The sequence below is a fragment of the Petaurus breviceps genome, unplaced genomic scaffold, assembly GCF_028583685.1.
Source record: "Petaurus breviceps papuanus isolate PSGF00001 unplaced genomic scaffold, PetGlider_PUasm1.0 79, whole genome shotgun sequence".
NCBI classification, from domain to species: Eukaryota; Metazoa; Chordata; class Mammalia; order Diprotodontia; family Petauridae; genus Petaurus; species Petaurus breviceps.
In genome coordinates this window covers 1936489-1954970 of record NW_027186523.1, presented here as the reverse complement: position 1 = coordinate 1954970, position 18482 = coordinate 1936489, and the positions used below count along the sequence as shown (strand labels likewise).

Genomic DNA, 18482 nt, shown 5'->3' with positions numbered 1-18482 from the left:
TGGAGCTACTTGAGGGCAGGGATGGTGTTTTTGGCTTTCTTTGTATCCCTAGCATTTCAATGCCTGCCGTATAGTAATGGTAGTACTGATTTGAGAACAATCTAAAAACAAGAAGTGTAAAGCATAGGTGGGGTGAGGTAGGGTAGAAAGAATAACATGAGCCATGAAAGGATGTATGGCAACATAACCTGAGACATTTGGAAAACATGATCTGGGATCAGCTAGATATAGTCTTTCAGGCTAGCTTGTACTCACTGATCAAGCAAACTAACAATTAGCAGTATAGAAAACTGGAATTGGCTACCCGGGGAGCCCCTCATTGGAGACACTGAAGCAAAGACAAGATAACTACTTGTTAAATATGTCGTAGTGGAGATTTGGGTGGGTGGATGGTTAAACTATGTTAAAGGTCTCTGCTTCAGACTTCAGTATAAGGTAAAGTATTTCAAAATTGCCTACTTGCTTTTATCAAAGTATATTGGACAGCCAAAATGAATAAAGCTATATAAGCTGAAGTGGCAATTTAGATTAAATAAATTACTAAGTAGCAAATTCAATCAATATAATTGCATGAGTTGTATGTGTCATATTGGAGTAAAAAATCATTTGGGGACCTAAATTTTATTGTTGACTTGTTTGATCTTTGTTGATCAAATTAATTACCATATAACCACTTTACACTGTGACGTGTAGACTATGGCCATGTCTGCATAATAGAGAGATTTTGGTCCTACCCGAACCATCATAGGCCACTGTGTAAATTATGCATGAGTGGAAGAATCAGTATGTCAGAGACCTTTGCCATATAATTAAGACACTGTGAATTAATCTTTTTATGATATTCTTGTGGACAAGATGGAAAAATTTGGTCTGGGAAAGATTACAGTTAGGTAGATTTGAAAGTGTTTGAGTGTCTAGGTTTTCTCTAACTCAATATGTCCAAAAGAGAACTTCTAATTTTTCTTCCAAAACTGTTCTTCTGAACTTCCCATTTTCTTTTCAGTATATCATCATCCTGCCTATCTTCAAGTGTTGGCATTATTATCTACTCTTCATTCTTTCTTACCCTACATTTCTAATCAGTTGCCAGATCTTTCCACTTTTACCTCCATAGTGTCCTTCAAGTAAATGATGGTTGTTGATTGATTGACAGAATTAATGACATCTGACACATCTATCTCCTCACTACTGAAATACCTTTGGTGTGCCTTAACTCACCTCTTGCCTAAACTATTAAAATGTTCTCTTTATTGGTCTCCCAACTCCAATCTATCCTCTATACAGTTGCCAAAGTGATTTTCTGTAGCTACTGCAGGTCCAAATATATTACTCCCCTACTCAGTAAGCTCCTGTAGTTCCTTGTCTTCAGGATAAAATATGAAAATCCTCTTTATAATATGGATCCAATCTAATTTTTCTAGTCTCATTATACTTTCCTTTACTTCCTTCACATTATAGTCTAGTCTAGTTTCCATTTTTCATATACCACATTTCATCTCTTCTCTTTGCATTTGTATCAGCCATCCCATGTTGCTAGAATGCTGTCTCCTTACTTCTACCTCATAGAATCCTTCATTTCCTCCACAACTCAAAGCATTACCTTTGACATTACCTTTTCCTACTTCAATTCCTAACTGCTAGTACCCTCCCTCTCTAAACTACCTCGCTATTATTCTTTTTATAAATTGGCAGCTAAGTGGTATAGTGGATAAAATGCAGAGCCTGGAGTTAGGAAGACCAGAGTTCAAGACTGGCCTCAGATAAATCTTGCCTGGGTGACCCTGGGCGAGTCACATAATTTCTATTTACCTCAGTTTCTTCATCTGTAGAAATGGGGATAAATAAGCGCCTACCTCCCAGCATTGTTGTAAGGATCTAATGAAATTATATAGTGCTTAGCACATAATAGGTGCTGTATAAAAGTTAGCTATTATATGTGTTTGTATCTCCCTCAATAAAATGTAAGCTTTGGGGCTGTTGTTGGGGTTTTTTGTTGTTGTTGTGTCTTTGTTTTTTGTAACTTTAGTTTATCTGGTGCACAGAATGTGCTTAATAAATATTTGTTGATTAACTGGGTTTAAAGAGTTGTCATTAATGGTTTGACATCAACTTGGAAGGAGAAGGTATTTAACACCATGTCTAAAGGATCTCTCCTTAGCCTTGTAATGTTCAACATTTTTATCAATATCTTGGATTTTTAATATTTCTACCAATTACATGTTTATCACATTTTCAAGTTTCAGAACAAAAAATAGGATAACTAAAACATTGGAAACCAAAGTCAGGGACCGAAAAAAGGTCTTAGTAAGCTAGAACACTCAGTCAAATATGAACATTTATTAGGGATAACTCCAGCATCTCCTGTACATATCTTAAAATCATACAAGGTTTCTTGAAAGATGAAGCAATAGAGATTCTTGTGTCACCTTTTACTTAGTTAAAGCAAGCAAGACATAATGTAGAGAGAAGGCAAAGCTGCTCCATTCTTACTTTGGGCTTCTGGCTTCTTTTCTAAGGAGAATAATCTTTAAGCCCTGTGAATGACTGAACAGAAATGACTAATAACAATTTGATATACAAGATAAGTAAGGAAATATCGGGAGAACTTCTCTGTCCTTGAGAAATTAAAGTCACCTCAATCAGATCACTTACATCCTCAGGTGTAGAATGAACTGGCCAATTGTATTGCTAAGCCATTATCAGGGTGTGTTTGAAAGGTCACAGAAAACGAGAAGCACAACAAGAATGGAGAAAGGCAAATATTGTCCTGATTTTTAGAAAGAGAAGAGAACAGAGCCTAGAAATTATAGGTCAGTGCACTTTACCTGGGAAAATTCTAGGATGGATCACTAAAGAGATAGGAAATATGTAGGAAGAAAGTAGTTTTTACAAAGGGCCAGCATGGCTTTAAGAATAATTGTTATCATATTGCTTGCCTTCTCAATGGGTAGGGAGGTGTAGGGCAGAGGGAGTGAAGATGGAACTCAAAAACAATTTATGAATTTAAAAACAAATAAATAAGAATGGGTTGTGCCAGACTAAACTCATTTTTTAAAATAAGATTACTAAACTAGTAGATAAGGAGATCGCTGAGGATGTACTTTACCTAGATTTTAGCAAAGCTTTTGATAAAACATATCATTCTGTTCTTACAAAGAAAATGGGGAGATTTAGATAAGATAATAATCTTAGATGGCTAGATTCAACAAAAAGTTGTTAATGGTCTGATATCAATATGACATTGAAGTCTCTAGTAGACTTTCCCAGATTTTTGTGTTAAGCTGTGTTCTAATATTTTTGTCAACGAATTGGATAAAGGTACATGTAGTAGGATCACCAAATTTATGACACAGAGATGGGATATATGGCTAACATAAGATCATATGGTGAAAGAGACTAACAATGGCCATTAGGGCAGTTTGTATGGTGAAAGAGGACTTTAACCCTGGGCAATATTTAGCAGGAATATCCTTTCCATGTTAAGGTAGAACAATGAAGTTCTGGAGTTTTTTCATTCTTTTTTTTTTTTTAAGCATTTGGGGTTAAGTAACTTGCTCAAGGTTACACAGCCAGTTATTTTGTGTGGGTGCTAAGTATCTGAGGCCGGAACCAATCCCAGGTCTCTGGACTCTGGGCCAGTGCTCTTACTCACTGCACCATCTGGCTGCCCCTAGTTCTTTCAATCTTGAGTGACTTTACTTATTTGTCTCTGCATTACTGTGTGTTAGGAATGTCTTTAGAGAAATTCTGTATTCCAGGGTTATGCTGTGAACTGTCCAAGGTCTTCAGCACAGAGAACATTGAAAAATTGGGAAGATGATGAATTTATTTGACAGGGTTAGAAACAATAGCATCTTTTAAAACAATATTTAATCTATGCCCTTGATCTGCCTTCATTAGAACATGAAGGAGGGACTGTGACACTTAAAAACACTTGACTAATGACTGACTCACAATGTTGGATAATCCTGCCATGAGTCATAATTATAACTGAACTTACTATATGGCTAGACTCAAAAAGTAGTTAATAGTTCAGCATCAACATAACAGGAAGTCTCCAATGGAATGGCCTAAGGGTGTGAGCTTGACCCTGTACCATTTAAATTATTTTTCGTTGATTTGGCTAAAGGAATGTATGGTACTCTCATCAAATTTACAGATGACATAAAGCTGGGTGGAGGTTGATATATAACACATTGGATTACAATCACTACCCAAAAAAATCCTGACATGGTAGAGCATTGGGTTGAATGAGATGAAATTCAATAGACAATACTATGTGCCAGGCACTGTGCTATGCACTTTACAGATACTACATAATTTCATTTTTGCAACAACTCTGTGAGGTAGGTACTGTTATTATCCTCATTTTAATACTTTGGGAAACTGAGGCAAACAGCGGTTAAATGATTTGCCCAGGATCACATAGCTAGTAAGGGTTGCAGAGCAGATTTCAATTCAGATCTTCCTGACCCCAGGTCCAGCACACTGTTCACAGCACTACTTAGCCACCTCAGAAAGAAGTAGGTAACAGTCCCATCTGTCCTCCTGAAACCATATCTAGAATACTGTCATCTGTTTTGGGTGCCACAGTTCAAGAAGGGAAAGTGTCCAGAGGAATGAAACCAGGATAGGGAAGGGCCTTGAGTCCATATCATACGAGGAGATGCTAAAGGAACTTGGGATGTTTAGCTTGAAAATGAAAAAAGAAAAGAAAAGAAAAAAACTCAGAATGGTGGTGTTACAACTATATTCAAGCATTTGCAAGTGCCACTGGGCAAAGGAGAGATTAATTTTTTTTTTTCTGTCTAGCCCCAAAGGGAAACAACGTCAAAGTAAGAACACACAAGTTGCAAAGTTAATTTAGTCATGATGTCGGGATGAATGTTCTAATAAGCAGAGCTATCCCAAAGTAGAACGGGCCGCCTAGAGAGGTGGGTTGGCAGTCTTTAAGCAGAGAAGCTGGAAATCAACTGTGAGGAATGTTATAGGAGGGATTCCTTTTGGGCATAGACTGGAAAGACAACTGCTGAAGTCCCTTCAGACCCTGAAATTCTATGATTCTGTGACCCAGAAACTGAGGGAGTCATAACTGCAGGAGCTGGGGATGTATTCCTGAGATTTTCTCATAGAAAACAGGTTACAAATGGCAGTTACCTATAATGAAAATACTACTATTCATACTAATCTTAAGAAATCTTGCTCTGCGGGAGAAGCATCTAACCCACGCCGCTGTTTGCGGGTCTCCCGCCAGCCCGGCCCGCCTCCTCCTCCCCCCTCCCCGTCCCGTCCCCGCCATGGCAGACTATCTCTTCAGCGCCAGCACTTGTTACAATGGGCTCACAGCGCAGCAACTCTTCAACTGGGGAGGTGGACTCACGTACAATGACTTCCTCATCCTCCCAGGCTATATCGACTTCACAGCAGATGAAGTAGACCTAACTTCAGCACTTACCAAAAAAATAACCCTGAAGCCCCACTGGTTTCATCCCCAATGGACACAGGCAGCGAGGCTGGGATGGTCATAGCCATGGCGCTGACAGGAGGTATTGGTTTTATCCATCACAACTGCACCCCAGAATTCCAGACCAATGAAGTACGCAAAGTGGAGAAATATGAGCAGGCTTCATCACTGATCCTGTGGTCCTGAGTCCCAAAGATCGAGTCAGAAATGTGTTTGAAGCCAAAGCAAGGCATGGCTTCTGTGGAATCCCAATCACGGACAATGGCAAGATGGGCAGCCGCCTAGTGGGCATTATCTCCTCTCCTGACATCGACTTTCTCAAGGAGGAGGAACATGACCGTTTCCTGGGTGAGATCATGACCAGGCGGGAGGATCTAGTAGTGGCTCCTGCAGGAGTCACACTAAAGAAGCCAATGAAATACTGCAACGGAGCAAGAAAGGGAAGCTACTCATTGTCAATGAGGATGATGAGCTCGTAACCATCATTGCCTGCACGGGCTTGAAGAAGAATCGGGACTATCCCCTCGCATCTAAGGACACTAAGAAGCAGCTTTTATGTGGGGCAGCCATCGGCACCCATGAAGATGACAAGTATCAGCTTGACTTACTGGCCCAATCCGGTGTTGATGTGGTCTTGCTGGACTCTTCCCAAGTAAACTCCATTTTCCAAATTAACATGATCAAGTACATAAAGGAGAAATAACCTCCAGGTTATCGATGGCAATGTGGTGATAGCTGCTCAGGCAAAAAAAAACTCATTGATGCTAGAGTGGATGCCCTGAGGATTGGCATGGGCAGCGGCTCCATCTGCATCACACAGGAAGTGCTGGCATGTGGGAGGCTGTAGCAGCAAGCACCCCTGTCCCCAGGGTGGCTGCTCACACAGGTTCTTAGATCTGCTTTGTTAAAGGAAAGCAACTCAAAATGGGTTAACAAGCTTACTTTAATCAGTCATATATCGTTTACCTTGTTCAGGGGAAAAAAGGTCAGCACCCTGAACTTTAAAGTATACAAGCAGAATTATCAAGACAGAAACAGATCAAGTAGACAGCTTTCCAAACTGTCCAACCATTACATTCATACCCAATCAACATCTGGGTTTCAACACCTGGGTTTTTCCAAGGGGGGGGGTGCCCTCTGGACAATGGCTTCCCAGAATCCAGATCAAATCACAGAACACTTCTCAAAGTGAGCCCCCAAAACAAAGCCTCACATCAGGGCTTAAATAGCCTTCCCCTGGCTCAGAGAATGTAACAACCTTTTGGACCCACTGGCCAATCAAAAAGTATCTACTGAAAAACAAGCCTCCCACCCCAGGCTCCAGGTACACTTTAGCCTAGGGGCAGGGAAGATCTTTAAAATTTACATTCCCATTACAGAGGCCTCAGGCAACAGCTGTATACAAGGTCTCAGAATATGCATGGCGCTTTGGGGTCCCAGTCATTGCAGATGGCAGCATCCAAAATATGGGCCATATCGCCAAAGCTCTTGCCCTTGGAGCTTCCACTGTGATGATAGGCTCTCTGTTGGCAGCTACCACAGAGGCCCCAGGTGAGTACTTCTTCTCTGATGGGATTCGGCTAAAGAAATACCTGGGGATGGGCTCTCTCGATGCCATGGACAAGAAACCTCGGCATCCAGAACCATTACTTCAGTGAAGCAGACAAATTCAAAGTGGCTCAAGGGGTGTCTGGGCTGTGCCAGACAAAGGGTCCATCCACAAGTTTGTTCCCTACTTGATTGCTAGCATCCAGCACTCCTGTCAAGATATTGGTGCCAAGAGTCTAAGTCAAGTCAGAGCCATGATGTACTCAGGGGAGCTGAAATTTGAGAAGAGGATGTCATCTGCTCAGGTGGAAGGAGGTGTCCATGGACTCCATTCATATGAGAAGCGGCTCTTCTGAGAAGTGGCCTTGTTTGCTTTTACTGACTCTTACCTCTCCCTCACTAGGTTTTTCAATAAAAAGCTGGATATTTAAAAAAAAATCTTAAGGAGGCTTTTTTTGGACTACCCTGATAATTTTTGGAACATAACCCATTTGTCAGTTGTGGCTTGCCTAAATAGATATAGACTAAATAATCTATTTTAAACATGTTGTTGCATGCTGCCTTTCCAACCCATCATAATCTGGCTAAATGTTTGTATCTTAATTTTTAATCAATTCAATTCAATAAAAAAACTAGTGAGAACTTACTACATATATACCCAGCACTGTACTACTGAAAGTAATAAGTAAGATAAAAAAGATATTGGATATGGAAGGTACCTTTGAGGAGTGTGTGTTTCAGCTGGGGAAGATGACTAACACACAAAACAGAGAACAACAAATACATAAACAATAACAAGATTAAAAACAAATAATCAAATATGATCAAATACTAATAGTACAGTAAAACTCTCAATGCTTTGGGCCATCATAAAAAAGAAAAAGAAGGGATCAACATGAGCTGAAATCCTCTGGAAAATCTGTGCAGAGAAGATAGATGGTAAATTTTATTAAAGATTGGACTAGATTTTAAGATTCTAGAATCCTTGGATTTTGGCAAAATGATGAAGGAAGTTGTTTTCTTCACTTATTGCTCTTAATATTTATTAGAAAGTCAGAATTCAATTTTAATAAGAAAAACATTTGTTAAACACCTATCAAATCCTAAGCATTGTGAAAGGTGCTGGAAATACAAAGACAGAAAGGGAAAATTCCCTGCTCTCAAAGAAATTCCATTCTATGGGGGAAGGGGTGAGGGGAGAGATAACAACACATAAACAGAGAAATAAATATAAGATTATTTAAGGAGATAGACCATTGCTAATTAACAACTAGGGAGGATGAAGAAAGACTTCACAGAATAAAATGGTACCTGGGCTGGGCCTTAGAATAAAAGGTAACTAAGAGGTGGAGATGAGGAATAAGGACATTCTGGGGAAGGGGAACAGTCTCTTCAAAGGTACAGAATCCAGAAATGGAATGTTAAGTTTGTTGACCAGCTAGTAGTCCAATACATCTGGAATATCGAGAGCCTAAGGGGGAATAACATGGAACTGAGATGGAAAAGGAGATTGAGACCATGAGAGAGGACTTGTAATGGCAGACTTAGGAGTTTCACTTTTTCCTGGAGGCAATAGAAAGCCACCAGACGATTTTGAGCAGCAGAATGGTCAGATTTGTTCAGCAGGACAATTATTTTGATGGGTGGATGGGTTTGAGAGAGGAGAGACTAAAAAGAACATGAATAATTAGAAGAATGTCCTACCAGGCACAGTGGTTCCCTGCTACTAGGAAGGTTTAAGCTGGGTTCTTATTTGAATCCACACTGCCTAACACTAATAAGATAGGTACCTAGAAAGGAAGGCCACTAGACTCCTATAGAAAGGCAAGCCTACCCAGGTTGGAAAAACAGAACAAAATGAAGCTTCCATGCCAATCAGTATTGGGATTGGGCCCATGAATGGTTGCTGTACTTCCTGCCCTGGCAAGATAATGAGACCCAGTCTGGAAGGAAGGAAGGAAGGAAGGAAGGAAGGAAGGAAGGAAGGAAGGAAGGAAGGAAGGAAGGAAGGAAGGGACAGAGAGACAGAGAGATAGACAGAGAGAGAGAGAGAGAGACATTCATTGGTGCCTCAAACTCAAACATATCTAAAACCTAATTCAATATCTTTATCCCTCCAAATTCTACCTCCTTCTGAACTCCCCTACTACCATCAAGGGTACCAACATCCTCCAAGTTACCCAGGCTCAAGACATCAATGTGATTTGAGTCCTCACTTTCCTTCACCTCACCTATCACATTGTCAAATTTTGTTATTTCTACCTTCACAACATTTCTTATATACATTCCCTTCCCTCCAGGCACTGTGACAGTCTGTATACTAGTTTAAGCCCTCATTACCTCTCATATGGTCTATTGCAGTTGCCTTCTAACTGGTCTCCTCACCTCATGCTTTTTTCCAAATCATCCTCAACTCCATGGTCAAAGTGATTTTTCTATAGCATAGGTCTGCCCATGTCAAAGCCCTACTTAATGAATTCCAGTGGTTCCCAGTTACCTCCAAGATCAAATATAAACTCTTCTGTTAGGCATTTAAAACTTCATAACCTTGCCCTTTCCTATACTTTCCTTCATTTTGTCCACTCTATAATCCATCTCACATTTAACATGTTTCTTGAACATGACACCCTATCTCCTTACTCTGTGCCCTTACAATGGTTCTCTACATATCTATAATGCTTTTCTCCCTCAACTCTACCTCTTAACTTTCTTGTCTTTTTTCAAGAAACAGTTCAAATTCTAGCTTCTTCAGAAGACCCTTCCAGATTCCCCTAGCTCCTAGTTCCCCCTGCCCCAAATGACCTATCCTTTATAATTATGTATGTACCTAGTTGTTTATATATTTCTTCCCCCGTTAGAATGTAAGCCACTAGAAGGCCTTTCTTTGTATCTCCAAAACTTAGCACACTGCCTAACACATTGTAAGTACTTTGCTTGGTGATTTGGCTTTATCAGTGGTTGTCCAGGCCAGAAGTGATGAAGTCTTGAACTAGGCTTGGCAGCTGTCAGAAATATAAATAGCAATTTTGGAGCCAAGGTCAATCTTTACACACCTTTACACATAGCATGAATGTTCCTCCATATCAGTTTTATCAATTTAATGACTAATTCATTTGGGGAAAACAAAACCCTGAGATGACAGTCCCTAAGGATGAGGACCCCAGGATACTACAAGGTTGCTATTGTAAGGATATTTCTGGTGTAGCTAAAGAATAGAGTGGGGCTGAGGTGAAGAGGAATTTACCTGAAGTGATGCCACTGGAGGGAAGAAGCACAATCTCTAGCAGATTTCTATTTAAATTAGAAAATAAAAAGGTTAACCCAAATTAACAGTGATAAAAAAACTAAACAAGGATAAAGTGCTTATATTTATTCAGCTTAATAGTATTTTATTTTTCCCAATTAAATGTAAAGATAGTTTTCAACATTCACTTGTATAAGATTTTGAGTTCCATATTTTTTTCTCCCTTCTTCCCCTTCCCCTTCCCCAAGATGCTAAACAATCTGATTTAGGCTGTACATGTTCAATCAAAATAAACATATTTCCACATTAGTCATGCTGTGAAAGGAGAATCAGAACAAAAGGGAAAAACCATGAGAAAGAAAAAAAAAAGAAAATAATGTGCTTCCATCTGCATTCAGACTCCATAGTTCTTTCTTTGGATGTGGATAGCATTTTCTATCATGAGCCTTTTGGAATTGTCTTAGATCATTATATTGCTAAGATGAGCTAAGTCTATCAAAGTTGGTCATTGTACAATGTTGCTGTTACTGTGGACAATGTTCTCCTATTTCTACTCATTTCACTCAGCATCAGTTCATATAAGTCTTTCCAGGTTTTTCTGAAGTCTGACTGCTCATCATTTCTTATAACACAATAGTATTCCATTATATTCATATACAACAACTTGTTCAGTCATTCCCCAATTGACGGGCATCCCCTCAATTCCCAATTCTTTGCCACCAGAAAAAGAGCTGCAAAAATATTTTTGCACATGTGGGCACTTTTCCATTGTTTTGTGATCTCTCTGGGATATAGACCTAGTAATGGTATTGCTAAATCAAAGGGAATACACAGTTTAATAGGCCTTTGGGCATAGTTCCAAATTTCTCTCCAGAATAATTGGATCAGTGCACAAATTCACCAACAGTGCATTAGTGTTCCAGTTTTCTCACATCTTCTCTAACATTTATCATTTTCCTTTCTTGTCATATTAGCCAGTTGGAAAGGTGTGAGGTGGTACCTCAGAGTTGTTTTCATTTGCATTTCTCTGATCAGTAGTGATTTAAAGAATTTTTGCATACGACTATAGATAGCTTGATAAAGTGCTTACTTAAATATAGGGAGGTGATACATTTGTCCCTTCTGATCCATACCATCATCAGGGTTCATAGAGGGAGTCCAATCAGACTAGGCCTCAGAATGGTTCTGTTATGTCTTGATGATCTTAAGACAAGAATGGAAAGAGAGGGGAGGGAAGTGAGGGAAAATTATCTCGCATAATTATACTTAGTTCTGCTGGATGAGTTACTTTTATCTGTAAGCCCATATCCTTTTCCTTCTGGAACATCATGTTTCAAGTTCTCCATTTCTTTAGAGTGGTGAATGCTAAACCATATGTGACCAAGACTGTGTGTACTTAGTTCTTGAGTTCTTTCTTTCTGGCTGCTGGCCATATTTTTTCTTTGACCTCGAAGCTCTGAACTTTGGCTATGATAGTCCTGAGAGTTTTCATTTTGGGGTTTCTTTTAGGAGGTGACTGGTGGGATCTTTCTATTACTACTTTGTCCTCTGATTCTGAGTTTCTGGACAGTTTTATGATTTCTTGAAATATGATGTCTAGGATATTTTATTGAGGAAATTCATTTGATAATTCTTAATTATTTTTTCTCCTTGATCTGTTTTCAAGGTCAGTTGTTTTTGCTATGTATTTATTACCTTACATTTTCTTCTATTTTTCAGCCTTTTGGCTTTGTTTTAATATTTCTTGTTGTTTCATGAAGTCATTGGCTTCTATTTGGTCCATTCAAATTCTCAGGGAGTTTGTAGCTTGGGCAAGGTTTTGTCCCTCTTATGCCAAGCTGTTAATTCCCTTTCCAAATGTTTCTTCTATAGCTCTCATTTTTTTTTTCCATTTTTTTCCTCAAATCTTCTCATTCTATTTATAAAAAACATTTTAAACTCTTTTTTAAACTCCTGATTCATCTCTTCCAGGAATTCTAGTTGAATTTGTGTCCAAGCTGTTTTTCTCTGCACAATGTTTGTAGATATACTGAAGTCTTTTCTTCTGCATTTGTGTCCTAAGCATCCTTGCAAGCCACTATAATAGCTCATTATAGGGTGGTGGTGGTTTTTTTTACTTGTTTGCCCATTTTTTCCAATCTATTTTCTCACTTCAGATTTGGTGTTAGGGGTGGGTTCTGCAGCCCTTCTGGAGAGGTCTGGGCTGGTCCTATTGCTGCTTTCTTCAGTATTAAGTGTTGTACTCTTCCAGGATCTCAGAGACAGTCTAGGGACCTTCAAGCTTTCAAGGTTCCTAAAGCAGTGGAATTCAGAGCAAAGTTTGATTGCTATACCATGGTCTTGAGCTCTGCAAGTTCCTGGCTGGAGTTTGGGTCACTGGTAGACTACTGATGGAGTCTTCTCCTATCAGCCAACTGAAAAGATTTGTGTTTCTGAGTGGCATAATTATAAGCTTCTTTTTGGTCTGGGATTCCTTCCCTGGTTATTCCTCTGCAGACTGCGCTAGACATTGGGAGTTAGACCCTCATCACTGCTGTTGTTGCTGCTGCTGCTGGCTTCTGAACTTTCTCCCTTTTCCATACACTGCTGAGGGCCTCCCTCATCTGGGAATACCAATTGACATGCCCCTGTCTTCTTCCTTTTGCTCTGGATCTGTTACTGGGTAGTGGGTGACAAAGCTGCTGGTTGGCACTTGTTTCCATTGCAAAGCGCTGTTATGAATTTGAGACCTTTTCTTGCCCTGGTGCATAGTCTTTCCTTGGCCACTGGAGTACTCCTGATCTGACTCTGACAGCAGTGTCTGCAGACCACCCTCTATCTCCCTGTGCTGAGCTGGGCTGGACAAAAGACTCAATATGACTTTTTATGGATCTGTCTGTCAGGATTTGATCTGGTTCACTTTCTACTTCTGTTTGGAGGAGGTTGTGGTGAGGAGTTCCATTTATTGCTTCCTATCATTCTGCCATCTTAACTCTGCCTCCACTTATATTCTTTCTATTACTTCTGTCTATTCAGAGTTCAACTGTAAAAGAGTTCAGTAAAAAATAATGCAACACATACATGTCCCAGCACTTTCAGAAGACACTTAATATAGCTTCCAGGGCAGTTATTCCTCTTCTTCCCTCCGAAATTAAGGCCAGTCAAGACCATAGCTTCTGTCCATGCTCTAAGACTTTAGAAATCACTTAGCGTGTGCCATCTTTGTTTTAAATAGATCAAAGGCTAGAGAAAATGCAAAAAGACCCTCTTCCATCTTAAAAAGGATGGCCATCATGTGAGATTGCAAGCTGTCTTGGGGAGGAGGGGGAGAAATTTGAAATTTATGGAAGTGAATGTTGTTAAAAACTAAAAATAAATGATTTTTTAAAAAAGAATGCTATAGAAGAGTTTCATGCTTCCCATGAAGGTGGAAAGAGGTTTCCTCTGAGGTCCCTTCCAAGGCTTAGATGAGTTACAGGACCACAGATCTGGAGATGGAAGGAACTACAGACGACACACACACACACACACACACACACACACACACACACACACACACATATATATATATTTCTTATAAAGCAATGCGTATCTGTGTATCTATTGTAGATTGATATGGTAATAATAATAAAAATAATGACAGTTTTTTTTTAAAGGATGGCCATTCTTGCTGTCTAATAATCTCTCCTGTAAAATAATCCACCAATTCAGATTTATTTTTCTGGCAGAAAATTTGTTACTCCATCACTTGAAGGAAGACAGGATTTAGAAGTGGAAGGGCCCTTAGAGATCACCTACTTAACCTTTTCATTTTGCAGGTGAAGAAACTAAGTCTCAGCTGGAGTAATGGTTTACCCAAATGTCACAAAGGGAATAAGTAGCAAAAGCTGGGATTCTAACCCAGGTTTCCTTTCCACTCCACCACACTACCATCTAGTCCAAACAACTCAAAGATGCTGGGGTGCTTATCTCATAACCATGTGGTCATGGGACTGCACAATGCAGCTTCCCTAGACTTTCATAAATTTATCTTACTTTTTCATGAAAGCTGAAAGAATGGTATTAAGAGGAATAGGATAACACTTAATATCCTCTTACTACCCTTCCATCTCACCCAAAACATGCACATGTGACACAAGGGAGAAGAAGAAAGAAATGGAATAGTGGTGTTTCTTTTTTGTTTTCTTTTTTTTTATTAATAATACAGATCAAACAGGCCATTTTCCAAATCTACCACAGATGTACTGTTTTTACTGCTTCTTCTGTTTTTGTTTCCCAATTAAATCTCCTATCATCCTGGTTCCCAGGATAAACCTTGGTATTTTAATTGTTTTGTTCTCAATCTTAACTGCTTTGAGATCCCAGGGGCCTTTTTCCCCATCCTTTATTGCCAAAGTACTTCCACAAACCAGTTCTTCTTCCATTTAGATATCGCTACCTAGGTATTTTTCATGTCTGGAGATGCCCTTCATAGTTTTATCAGTTGTTAACAAAGGAATATTTTCAGCACACAAGAGAATGAGGTTAAATGTATGTAGTTTCTATGCACTAGCTGCTTTTCTTTTCTTTTTGGGGAGGGGCAAGGGAACTATTACTAACTCATAAAGTAAGGTATATTGCAGAGCAATTCCTGACTTCTTTTTATTTGATTTTTTCCCCCTGGCCAACTGTTTTGCATTGAAATCCTAGCTACAATTGTTTTCAGTGTTTTTATCTATCAAATAAATTGTAAGTGTTCATTAAGATTTACAACACACTAAAATGCAAGTGAAGCTTTGACATATTTTGTTTCTTTATTGAGACTAAGTTATTCAAACCAATAGCATCCTATGTAGGTTCTCTCAATGACCAATGTACCTCACTGGTAGAACTCTCAGGATATTTTTGATGTTTGACCAAAAATAACTAATAAATCAATCTTAATCATTGTGTTAGTACCAAGCATAGAAATACAAAGAATGAAACAATCTCTATTCTCAAGAACCTTACATTAGATTATAGGTACTAATAAAAGACTTCTTTTTCTGGGATAAACCATCTACCTCTAATCCACCTCTAATTCTTTAACATAATTTTGTAAATTCTATCAAGGCGAAGAGGTTTGACCAGCTACTAGAATAAAGCCAATCCCAAGTCCTCTGCATATGTCCTTTTCTTTCCTATGAGTGAATGAATGACGAATTTAATAAGCACTTATTTGAGCAGAACACTGACCTGAGAGGTGAGGATAAGAATAGAATGGTAAGCAGTTGGCAGCTGGCGGGGGTGATGGGCTCCACAAGAGTTGTTTTCCCAGATGACTGGCTATGTGGTCTGGGAAGGGTTTTGGTGCTCATCTTCTTGTTGGGAGTTGGCCAGCAGTTGTTGCTGATAGTAATAAAAAAAGGTGAATTCTTTCTCCACAATGATTTTTCACCTCAGTGATGACTTCAGGAGCTAAAATAGAAGCAAGGTGAGTATTTTGGGGAACACTATTCATTTCCAAGGCTCAGAGACCTGGGTTGTCTTTATATTAGTAGGGTCTTAGGGGAGATGATAGTCAAGATTCAGAGGTGGGGAACCTGTGACCTTCTAGGTCCTTGGGCGCAGCCTTTAGACTGAGTACATGTTTTAGGGAATTTGTTGTATGAAGTTTGGATTCAGTAAAAGGGCTGCACTTGAGGACCTGGAGGACCGCGTATTGCCTCGAAGCTGCAGACTCCCCACTCCTGGGAAATATGGTGGTTGTGGCTTGCCCTACATCATATATGATGCCTCCTGCCTTTCCTAGGGTGCCTTGCTGCTCTTTAAAAACAAATGATATCAAATAATTTGCAATTAATTCTGTGTTTGTGTGTGTGTGTGTGTGTGTGTGTGTGTATTTTAAAAGCAGGTTGTTTTGTCAATGTTTTATTAGCTTCCAGGTGTGTGGAACTGCTATTCCTCTACAATCTACACAAGTATCATAGTTTCAAATTGAAGGCAATTAATTTTGGTTGTTGACTTAAACTGCTGTTGAGAGGTACTTCATTTCCTGATTCTTGCTCCTATAAATAGATTAAGGGTTACATGAAAGTCAAGCCTTGCATATTTGTCCTCTCTCTAGATAGATTTCACATGTTTGCTTATCTTTTAGCTCCCTCTTAATACAATGTATCAAAATAATTTATACCTTTCTTTCATTCTCTTTTTATATCTTTACCTCTATTTCTTTCATCCAAACTTCTCTTTTTTAAGTTACTTAAAAAAAAACTATGGGAGGTGGGAGGGGGGAAGATGACCTGTTTGAACAAGAAGAAGAAAGAAAACTTCTTAGAATGGATATGTCATCATTCACTCCCCTGGGATTATACTTCCTAAACTCATATTGGCCCTCACAGGTTGAGACTGCCCACCATTGTAACAACCACTACCTCAGGTTCTAGGTGCAGTGGTGGGGAACCTGCAGCCTCAAGGCCACACATAGTCTTCTAGGTCCTCAAATGTGGCGTTCTGACTGAATCCAAACTTCACAGAACAAACCCCATTAATAACATTATTTGTTCTGTAAAACTTGGACTCAGTCAAAAGGCCATACCCATGGAAATAGAAGGCCACATGTGGCCTGGAGGCCCCAGGTTCCCCACTCCTGTTCAGGTAACCCTCATGATTGGTTACAACCCTATTACTTTCAATGCCTGTGCTCAATAAAAGAATTTACCCAAATGGCATAGCAAAAACAATAGTTATAAAAATTTCTCTCATAAACTCCCAAGCATACTCACTCTCCTACCAACACTTACCACTTCCATTGGAGGATAGTGGGCACAATTTTAAAGGATAGTGATATATAGGCACACAAGGGAGGAATACATGGAGCCAACAAGAATCACAACTCCATAACTCATGACAGTGATTTCCTTCATCTCTCTGTGACTATCCTCCAAAAGTTCACTACTAGGTATGGCCTCTGGGCTAGAGTGGTGGCTTTGTGGCTAAGCTGGTTTGTTCAGCTTCTGTCATGCTAGTTATTTACAGGGCATGATGTCTTAGCTGGAGTGCACGATCCACCTAGACTCTGTTAGCTGGGGTGCTCTGCCACCAGGATGGCTGTCCCTCTGTTCAGCTGTACATGTGTGATAGTAATGGCAATTAAAGATTCCCCTGTATTGGCTTGGTTTTCAAATTGATTGTATTAAAACCCAGAGTTTGTTAATCCCACCTGTGGGATGGGCTTGTTGATGTGAAAAGAAAGTCCTGAAGTGGGAGGAGCTGGTGACGTAGATTTGGAGAGACACTGGAGAGAGGCGGAAGATCTTTTTTGGAAGCAGCACCTCGTGGAGAGAGAGACTAAGAAGATTGCTGGTGGCCGCTTTGAATTGCCCTGGACTTTTGAGACCTGCCCCCTGAGCTGCCAAGGACTGAGGAGACATGGCTGTTTTGCTGGTACTTTGTCTGTCTGTTTTGATGTTATTTTGCCAGATTTGTCCACTGGTGAAAGACTGTCCTGTTGAAGAAGTCCTGGAACCTGGCATTTGGTTAAGAAGGCCTGAGACTGTCCTGCAGACAGAGAGTGAATACTGTCCACTGGTGAGGGACAGTACTGTTGTTGCAGGGGTCTGGAGACTGTCCTGCAGACAGAATGAATACTGTCCACTGGTGAGGGACAGTACTGTTGTTGCAGGGGTCTGGGAGCCTTTCTGTTGGTTCAGAAGCCCTGAAGAAGGATTTTCTTGTTGTATGTTTACAGAAATCCTGGGAGAGGGCTTTGCTAATGTGTTCAGGGGTTCTAGGGCTGTTCTACAGACAGAGGATAAATTCATGAAGGGACTGGCAATGTATCTTATGGCCTTGCTAAGCCTTGTCTCTCCAGGAACTAAGATTGCTGAGAACTTGCCTCGTGTCAAGATGAAGAAAAGACCTCCATTTGGGTATTAAGTGCTGTGTTTAAACTTGATGTAACTCTGGGGTAGATTCAATTGTGATCCAGGGGTGGGGAACTTTTGACCTTTTTGTGTTCTATGGTTGAGCAAATGAATGTATTTTACTTATGTTTGGAAACTAATCTCCATTTGAGAAGAGGGGCTTTGTGGTGGACTTAATTAAGGTATAGCCTAGGGGTGGAGAAGTATTTGGAACAGAGACTTTGTAATTGATTGAATGATTGGAAAGTCCTGGGGTGGGGTAGGCCTTGGAGATGATTTAATCACACTTAGTAAATGCTGTATTTTGAATGATGTCATGTTTTGATCTTCTCTGTTCTGGGTTTGTTACTGAATAAAATAGAGA

The 18482-nt window shown here is 39.8% G+C and overlaps 1 pseudogene; it reads left to right on the top strand.

Annotated features, from left to right (window-relative positions):
* The first annotated feature begins 5272 nt into the window (after window positions 1-5272).
* Window positions 5273-7450, top strand: LOC138175726 (inosine-5'-monophosphate dehydrogenase 2-like; annotated as a pseudogene).
* The last annotated feature ends 11032 nt before the right edge of the window (window positions 7451-18482 follow it).